The sequence below is a fragment of the Lissotriton vulgaris genome, chromosome 3_1 (assembly GCF_964263255.1).
Source record: "Lissotriton vulgaris chromosome 3_1, aLisVul1.2, whole genome shotgun sequence".
In the NCBI taxonomy this organism is placed as follows: domain Eukaryota; kingdom Metazoa; phylum Chordata; class Amphibia; order Caudata; family Salamandridae; genus Lissotriton; species Lissotriton vulgaris.
The window spans coordinates 2,109,523,757-2,109,533,720 of record NC_141689.1 but is presented as its reverse complement, the minus strand read 5'-3'; positions in this window follow the sequence as shown (position 1 = coordinate 2,109,533,720).

The following is a 9,964-nucleotide window of genomic DNA, read 5'->3' as shown; positions in this document are numbered from 1 at the left end:
AAGGACAAGTACCAACCTTTTTAGGTAAGAGTAATGGTTAACAACGGAGGGATCTCAATCTTCGCTAAGTAAATATTATACATTCGATCCCTGAATATATTTTTTGTGTACTTTTTTTAGGTTGTCAGAACCAAACCAATAATAGACGATCTATCAAATTGGAAGTTTTTCGAGAAAGTTAAAAGATCTAGATATAATCTATTGGGTAAGACTTATACCACTAACTTATACGCTAAGGATAACTTTGACCAATTAAAGGAATAACAGCTTCTTCTACTAAAAGATGGATAAATAATAAATAAAATACTATACACTCTATTATCTCCCTTTTCCCCACCGCGATAATAATCAGAAACCCGGAATATCCAGGAAAGAATTTTATCCAGCATCCATCTACATAAAAGGGTTCCGGTTGGCGGGCTTAACTACTTAATCACCAATATAATCAGGTAAAAATAACGCAAAATATCTGCTTTCCTGTGATAGCTACTAATATTTATGAAACATTTATGATATTATCCTCTTCCTTCTCAGTTTTAATTTATCTGATATCGAAAGAATACTAACAAGGAAATGAAAATCAATTTATAAACAGCTCCTTGCCAAATATTACCCATTAGTAAGTATCAGATCAACTCGCAATAATCTATTCTTTGCCACGATACATTGATATGCTATTGACTAAATTAAAAACAAATGCCTATACATGGTTTGAACCTGATTAAGGTTGCTTCTGATCACCTATCTAAACCCTAAATAAAGACCAGCACAAACTTTTCCTATGATAGATGTAACCCCATTTTGTAAAAAATAAAAATATCTCTATACTAATGCTCATTAATGGCATTTATTCTTCCACCATTTGGAAAAAACCTTTCTGTCCACAAACAGACAGTCTAAATTCCGCAAGGAAATGACAAGAGATATATATAAATTATTAATGTTGCATCTTATTATTCTACAGCTGCTATAAAGTTAGATTCTTTTTTTTTTTTTTTTTTTTTTAAATTAATGTTTAAAGACTGATTTTTAATATGTGACTTGGAATCGATATAATTCTATGTTCTATATGCATCTTCACCTTATAGATATTGTGTGGCTGCTCCAGGAAGAAGGCGCTGGCCGCCGAAACGCGCGTAGAGACCGAATTTTTATGCCACCAACCCCCATTTTTTACTGTTTGTTAATTTAATAATGTGTAACTGTCAATTATATACTGTGACTTTTTTAACTACTATTTGATGTCATATATATGACCATTTTTTACTTGTGTTAATTATTTAATAAAAACTTGTGTTTTAGCCAGCTGTAGTTTATTCTTATACATTTCTTTGATCTATATGTGATTTATTGTTGACAAATTGCCTAGGTTGTTACTTTTCAATTGTGCTTATTTCCCTGACCTAGGAATTACAAAATTCACTAATTCAGGGGGTCCTTGTTACCTACACATTGGTATAAATATTAGGGTCCAGAGCTTTAGATTACTTCTGGAATTCAAGAGGAACATCTGCTAAGGAGAAGTGGAAAGCTGAAGGAGAAGTACTGCCTCTTTGCTGTATGCTGTTTGGGGTGGGCCTTCAGTGGCTGTTTCTGCCAAGGCGAGGATAAAGACTTTGCTGCGTGCTATGTCTCCTGCTTGAGGGCGATCTCCAAGGGCTTGAAGTAGAGCATGCCTCCTGTTTTGAAGTCTCAGGGATACAAAGACTTCAACACCAGTTCCCCTGAACCTCCTTGCTGGGAGTTCTGACTTGCCAAGAGGTGCCTGTTGTTGAGTTGGTCCTCTGGTGGTTTTTCCTGCTGTTGGGAGCTGGAAAAGAGACACAACTATGAGAACTGTGACGCATCCTCACCTGTTTAAGACGCATCGCAGAAGAAACCAATCTCTGAAGTCTGAGATCACCGCACTGAGTCCGACTCATGCCCTGTGGTGCATCTGCAAGAACCAATGCATCGTGGGACTGAGGCTGGAGAGACCAATGTAGGATCGTTGCCGCCACTGCCACATCGAGAATCAACAAATCCCCAATCATCACACATTGCACTGGGGCACCACATCTACAAGAATGCCGGGCCCGCAGTAAGAAACTGATGCATCACCTCCCTGCAGAGTAAGAAACCGACGCATCACTTCCCCACACAGTAAGAAACTGACGCATCACCACCCCTGCATGGCTGTAAGGCACCAACGCATCACCGCCCCTGGAGTAAGGAACCAACGCATCACCTTCTCTGGGCGTAAGGAACCGATGCATCACCTTCCCTGCGGCTGTTTTTGTTTGTGAAAGTTTTGCAGCTATAGATTGATATGGACAGAACTGTTTCTACCTTTTAAAAAGTCATATTTTGATTACTGTATTATGTTTGGTTTAGATAAACATTACTTATTTTTCTGAACTGGTGTGGTGTCCATTTGTAGTTTTTTCACTGTATTGCTGTATGTGTGCACAAATGCTTTACACACTGCCTCTGAGATTGGCCTGCCTGCTCGCGTCAAGCTACCAAGGGGGTGAGCAGGGGTTATTTTAGAAGTATATCCCCCTGACTCTGACTAGGAAGGAGGGACCCTACCAAACCATTGCCAACGAGAGACCCCCATTTCTAACAAGAGTGAAAAAAGAAAAAGTGAAAAGTGACAGAAGGGCAATGAAGGAAAGAGAAGGAAAGAAAAGAAAAAAAGAGGGCACAAAGGAAAGAGGCAAGAGAGGCAGAGGCAGAAGAGAGGCAGAGGCAGAACAGCAGAAGAGCAGAGTGCTCTTAAACCGGACCACCGGGGACTGCAAAACAGTTTTGTACACCGAGCCTTTGACACACAGTAGTATGCAATTTTAGGGCGTGAGGTGTCCCATTGTCATCTCCAGTCACCTAAGCATGGACTGCATGAGTAAACATTATATGTTCTGCCTATTTTGAATATTACGTCTATTGTGCTTAATTCCCCTTGTTCCAACCGCTATTTAAAAAACCTCAACTGCGTAGTACTTGGGTCCTTTTTAACTTCATATTTCAGAGATACCAGTCGACCATTTACATTTTGTTTGTAGTCATTAATTTGCCAAAGAGGTGAGAATCATCTCCCCAACATTAGAAAGTTAAACCATTGAGTGAGTCACTGTAGTCATTTTTCAGAAGTAGAAGACTACCTTTCAGGGAACAAACAACACACTTTGACAAAACGGGACAAAGAAGAATGATGAAGTCTTTTCCACTCTTTCGCCTTGTCCATTCTGCATGTGCCTATTGATCTAGACTCTCCGCTCAAGAATTTTGGCTTTATTTCACAAGACAAGGGCAAATTGAGCTTTTGCCCCTCATTTTTGCTATTGGTTTGGATATAAGAGTAAGTGACTATATGGATGCATGTACATGTATGGATGAGTGAATGTGTACATTGATCAAGAAGTCAATGGATAGGTGAATGAATGCATAAGTGTGTGGGTGAATGTGTGGACGACTCAATGAGTGGTTTAGTGCTTTAATGACTGACAGAATAAATGATGCATAAATAGCTAGATTAAGTAAATGGATCTTTGAGTAGAGGCATGAATAAGTGAGTGCATGAATGGATGCATGAGTGAGAAAGTGCATGGTTGAATGATAGGAAAGTAGTTACCACTGGTGTAGAGGCTCAACCCTGGTACAACCCAGTAGAAGCAATAATCTACACTACATACTTTAATACACAGAAAAATAAGACTATTGAAAGAAAGTACATACTCCATGCAGAGACCACTTCTATAATTAAAGGTGCAAGGATGGATTGGTGAATGTTATGTTACGTTATGTTATGTTATGTTATGTTATTTTGGCTCTTTTATAGCGCACAGCTACTCCATGGAGTGTCCCGGCGCTTTGACAAAGACCCGAAGGAGAGACAATCCAGGGCAAATGCAGAGCAGCAGAAAAAATTACTGGGTAAAAAGCCATGTCTTCAGTTCCTTCCTGAAAACCACTAGATTGCTGATTTTCCTAAGGGAGACGGGCAAGGAGTTCCAGCATCGTGGTGCCAAGTATCGAAAAGAGCGGCCTCCAATTCTAGCCCGTCTGATGGGAGGAACAGAAGCCATGGCCAAAGAAGCCGATCTCAGAGTTCTGGAGGGCCGATAAAAGGCAAGACGCCTTCTGATGTATCTAGCCCCTGCAAGATGAAGTGCCTTAAAGGCGAGAGTCAGCGCCTTAAAAGTAATCCGTCTCGCGACAGGGAGCCAGTGAAGCCTTTTAAGCAGCTCCGATGCACTCGCTCTTCGATGAAGGCCGAAAATGGCCCTTGCAGCGGAGTTCTGCACTAGCTGAAGGCGCGCAAGAAGAAATGTTGGCAATCCCAGATAGAGCACATTCGCATAATCTAGGCGGGAGCCTATCAGAGCCTGTACTGTGGTCTTTTTGTGCTCCAGGGACAAGATCGGAAGGAATTTCCTTAGCATTTTTAAAATGCCAAAGTATTTCCCTGTGAGCTTGCGAATCTGAGGCCCAAAGGAAAGGCCATCATCAATCTGGAAGTCAAGATTCTTCGCCTTGGAAGAGGCATCTGCCGGAGGGTACATGTCAGGAGGCCACCAGGCCTTCCATCTCGGATCAGAAGAGCAGCCAAAGAAAAGCAATTCCGATTTATCGGAATTACATTTCAGACTGTGCTGTTTAAACCAGTCAAAGACCGCTCCCAGACAGTCCCTGATCCGCATACCATCAAAGTCAAAGCCCTTAGTGCAGGTGAAAAGGAGCTGGGTGTCATCAGCGTAGGATACGATCTGGGCACCGAACGACTCCGCCACTGCCGCCAGAGGGGCCATGTAGATATTAAAAAGGGTGGGGCTCAAGATAGAGCCCTGAGGCACCCCCACCTCCAATGGCGGCATGGCGGCGGAGAAAGGTGGCGCCCAGACCGTTTGCCGGCGGCCGGCCAAGAATGACTCGAACCACTTCAACACCACTCCACGCAATCCGATCTCCCAGAGTCTTAAAAGGAGACTGTCATAGGGAACAATGTCGAAGGCCGCCGACAAATCCAGCATAACTAATATGGCCTTTCCACCTAAATCCAGAACTTCCCGGATGGCATCAGTAACTTCAAGGAGAGCGGTCTCCGTACTCATGTTGGTGCGAAAATCCGACTGAGTATCGTGAAGGATGTCGTTACTCTCAATGTAGTCAGAGAGGGAGATGTGAACATGCTTCTCAACTACCTTTGCCGGAGCCGGGAGAAGGGAGATCGGCCTATAGTTAGCATGGATTAGATGGTCCAAATTGGGCTTCTTGACAAGCGGCAGGATCAAGGCATGCTTCCAGGCCTGGGGAACCACCCCTGTGCTTAAAGACATTTTGAGCACCGGGTTAAACAAGGAGTTTAAGGCTGGTGCTACTTTTCCAAGGCATTTAGCGGGACAGGGATCCTGCGGGGAGCCAGACTTGAGCTGGGTGAGAAGGTCAAGAGAGGCAGGTAGGGACAGAGGGGAAAACACAGAAAGAGAGGGGCCTTCCACTACCAAGGATGGAGACCGAGAGAGCCTGTGCTCGGATACAGATACTGAACTCAGAGGGGAAAAAGTATCTTGAATAGCTTTAATTTTAGAGGTGAAAAAGATTGCAAGTTGATGGACCCATGCTTCCGTCTGGGAGTGGGATGGCAATATCGAGGTAGGGGAGATAAAATCTTTTACAATGCGGAATATTTCTTTACTCTTATTCGCCGTGTCCTCAATTCTTTTGTCATAATAAGCTTTTTTCCCAGCCATAATATGGCGGTGATAGAGCTTCGTGAGTTCCCTATATTTATTTTTGTCACTGGGATCATACATGCGGCGCCAGGCCCTTTCAGCTTTTTTACACTCTCGGCGCAGCTCACCAAGAAAAGGAGTGAACCACGGTGCCGAGGCGCGGTTGCAGGATTTTCTAGGAATAGACAAGGGAGCTAACTCCTCAAATCTATCCACTAGCCACCTATGTAGCAGATCCAGATCTTCCTCTAAACTACCAGACAGTTGACAAGGGTGCGTGGAGAGTGCAGATGCTAGCATTTCAGGGGAGACCCGGTGAAAAGCCCTAGCAGTCCCTCTAGGGCCTTCCAACGGTCTGGGGGAGGTAGTGATGACATGAGAAAAATTAAAATTTACTAAAAAGTGGTCAGACCATAGGACAGGGATCGGGGGGATACGCAGATCGCAGCTGTAGAAAAAATTTGGTCTAAAGTGTGGCCTTTGTTGTGTGTGGGGACAGAAACATACGGTAACAGCCCTAGAGGAGCTGTAATGTCCCACAACTTAACAACATCCAAATCACTACCATCATCCATGTGTAAATTAAAATCACCCAATCAAATGCAATGATTGGATTTTAAACAAAGTACAGAGAGGGCAGCCTGCAGTTCCTCGAAAAAAAGGCCTATGGGAGCCGGAGGTCTATAAATTAAAAGCCCAGCACAGTCTTGGCGTGGGGATAGAGAGAGGGTAAAGCCAAGAGACTCACAGCCCAAAATATTATCAGTGGGGAGAGTGGCGCAGGGGAAGCGCTTGTCAACTACCAAAGCGATCCCGCCGCCTCTTCCTAAGGCCCTGTCCTTTCTTATAATAATATAGTCAGTAGGAATGGCATTCGCTAGGTCAGGGCCAGAACTTTCTCCCAGCCAGGTCTCAGTTAAAAAAAGACAGGGCGGATTGGACTCCGTCAGCAGATTGTTGATGTCCAAAGAATGCCTGCTGAGAGATCTGGTATTAAGAAGAGAGCAAGGATTGTAAGTTGGCAGAGTCGCAGGGGATGCGACATGAGAGCCGACCAAACGCCATCCAGCCTTTTCTCAAAGCCCGCCAACCAGGAAAAATGCAGTGGGACGTAGCCACCTCGCCCCGAAGGGAAAGGAGCTCCACAGAAGTATAGGAGCACATAGTGGTAAAGAAAGAGGAGAGACCGCCAACAGGAAGACCCACGTCCACACCCGTCCGCATCCGGGACACTGACGGGCTTACCTTAGGCGCTCCTTTGGCGCGGGATAGGCGCGTCCGCAAAGCGCGTCCGCTGCTCGGAGCGAAGAGCCCCTGAACTTATAGTCGCTCAGGGGGAGTGAAAGGAAAGCCGCACCGCTGGTCCGCCGACCGGCGTGTAAGATCTCCTCCCAAGATGGCCACTGCTCCAATCCCACAGTACCCAACGGCACCTCGTATGCCGGACAGGGGTGGGGAAGAAAGAAAAAGACAGGTCCCCTCCCACAGTGCTGTTGCCACCCAACATAGGCGGGGAAGACCGGAAACAAAGTGCACAGAGACAGCGAGAAGAAAGCACCCGGCTTTCCGCCTCAGGTGCCGAAAAAGAAAAGGTACAAGTGGGAATAAGGGTCAGAAAGGCGCAAGACACAGCCTGTCCAAAATATAAAAGCACTCAGCAATAAGCAGTGCTGGCGCTTGCAATCAGCGCAATGGTTCCAGGAGCAGTACTGGGGAAAGCGGTGACACGCGCTAGCACTCAGCACGAGAAAATAATTGAAATAAACACAGCGCGTTAGCGGTCAGCGCGCAATGCATATAATTAAAAAAACAGAGTAAGTTATTTTAAAAGTGCCACAGCACATCAAGCCCCAGAGACTCCGCCTCAAGTTCTTCGTGGAGCGAGTCAGGCAACAACTCAGCTCGAACTAACAGCTCGAACTTATAGTCGCTCAGGGGGAGTGAAAGGAGAGCTGCACCGCTGGTTCGCCGACGGGCTTACCTTAGGTGCTCCTTTGGCGCGGGATAGGCGCGTCCGCAAAGCGCGTCCGCTGATCGGAGCGAAGAGCCGACCGGCGTGTAAGATCTCCTCCCAAGATGGCCGCTGCTCCAATCCCACAGTACCCAGTGGCACCTCGTATGCCGGACAGGGGTGGGGAAGAAAGAAAAAGACAGGTCCCCTCCCGCAGTGCTGTTGCCACCCAGCACAGGCGGGGGAAGACCGGAAACAAAGTGCACAGAGACAGCAAGGAGAAAGCACCCGGCTTTCCGCCTCAGGTGCCGAAAAAGAAAAGGTATGGGCTATCCTTCCACCTACAACCATGCGCTCATCTCATAATCTATCTGTTGATCAATCTACTGATACACACTTAAATCTCCATCAATTTACATATCTATCGATTTTAGACTTGCCTCCATTCATGTACACCTCCACACTATTTATCTAAGCATTCATTTATCCACCCACAGGTATTTATTCATCTAGCCATCCATGTATCCACTCACACTTATTCATTCATTAGTGTCTACCCACATAGTCAAACATTATCCATTCGTGTATGAACAAGTGTGTGCATGAATGATGAGAATGCACAAATATTTTCAAAGTGATATCACCTGATGCCATATTGATGCTTGTATTGTTATTCTTAGGCCTATCAAATGACTGTTACAAAACAGTCAGTAGACCTCAGTGTTCCCTCTCAGCCAACAACCCTGCATACCAGTCATCTCCTACACCCTGTGGATGAGTTGCCTGATTAGTGTGAGCACTTACCTACATTGCATTTTTGTTCTCTGCTTCGTTAGCAGCGGCACCACAAGCAGGCCACTGCTGAGGGAAAACTAATGCTGCATAGCAACGACCCACCCAGTTGTTTGGCAGATGAAAATAAGCTGGTTTGCTGTAGACGTAATATATGCCCTTAATAATAACCTCACATTTAGCAAAAAATATTCCTTCAACTAAATAACTATACTCACATTTGCTTCATCCCACTACCTCAACAATTTTATTTGCTTCCTGTCTTCTTTTCATGCATAAGGTTCCTTTCTTGGCAACACCAGCGCTTAATTTCAGTGGTGAATCTTCTGAATTTTCCTTTCCCTTCCCCATGTCAGATTCTAGCTTAACTCTTCTACATTGCTCTTCTTTGTCTTACCTTATTCTTTAGTTTTATTCATCTATGAAAATGTTCCCATCCTTACTGATCTTATTTATTGATTTCATTGTTAGAACATGACTCTTGCGGGTATCAGATCACTTTATAGAATTACAGTGGGCGGAGTAGTAAAACAGTATTGACTGAAAATTCACCAACAGTCGGATAACATAGAACCTTTGTTAATACCAACATATTGTCATAGTTCATGCCAATGCAGGTACCAGGCAGTGTTGAGAAGCAGGGGGACAAGTCTGTACTGCGCTGAAGAGCGTGTAAGGTAGCCAGAGAGTATTTAATCATGTGAGCAACTGGAGAGATACGAGCCATGTGATCTAGGGAAGAATCTGTTGATACAGAAATCTTTGACTTCTTTTTTGAATGAAATGCCCGAGGGATCCGTACTGGTTTTAGGAGGTAATGAGTTCCAGATTCTTAGGGCAGTCCCAGAGAAGGAACAATTGTAGGTTTTCTTCTGGTGGAATCTCTGTGGTTTCAGAAGAAGGGTGCTGGAGCTTCTGGATGCTCTGGAGCCACTTGAGAGTTTGAGTTTCTGGATGAGATGGTTAGGGGTATTGTGGTGGAGGGCTCTAGGGCATGCACACAGGTGTTAGCTGGATTATAGCTTCATAAGGTAGCCAGCTGAGGGATTTGAGATCCGAGGTGATGTGGTTGTATCTTTTTGAGCCGGTGATGAGTCTAGCGGGACATTTGAGCTAACATACTCCATCCTAGGAATCACCAAAGCTTGAACAGCATGTTTGAAATTGTTGAGGGGATGAAAGATTTAATTTTCTTAAAATACTCATTTGGTGACTTGCTGTTTTGGTGGAGGCACCGACGTGTTTCTGCAGGGTGAGATTCTTGTCAAGAGTAATGCCTAGTGACTTTGCAGAGGCAATTATTCTGGAGTGCAGTTTAGAGCAGTAAGCTGTTTCAGCCATTCTTCGATGTTCAGTGCCTGGTTGGGTGGGGCAATTAGGAGTTTTGTTTAATCTTACAGCTTAAATCATGCATGCTCTGGTTAGTACACGTGAGGTGGTCACAGGAGAGAGTAAATAAATTAATCACATACTCAGTTCAGTTCAGAAGCTTTTATTCGATTTGTAA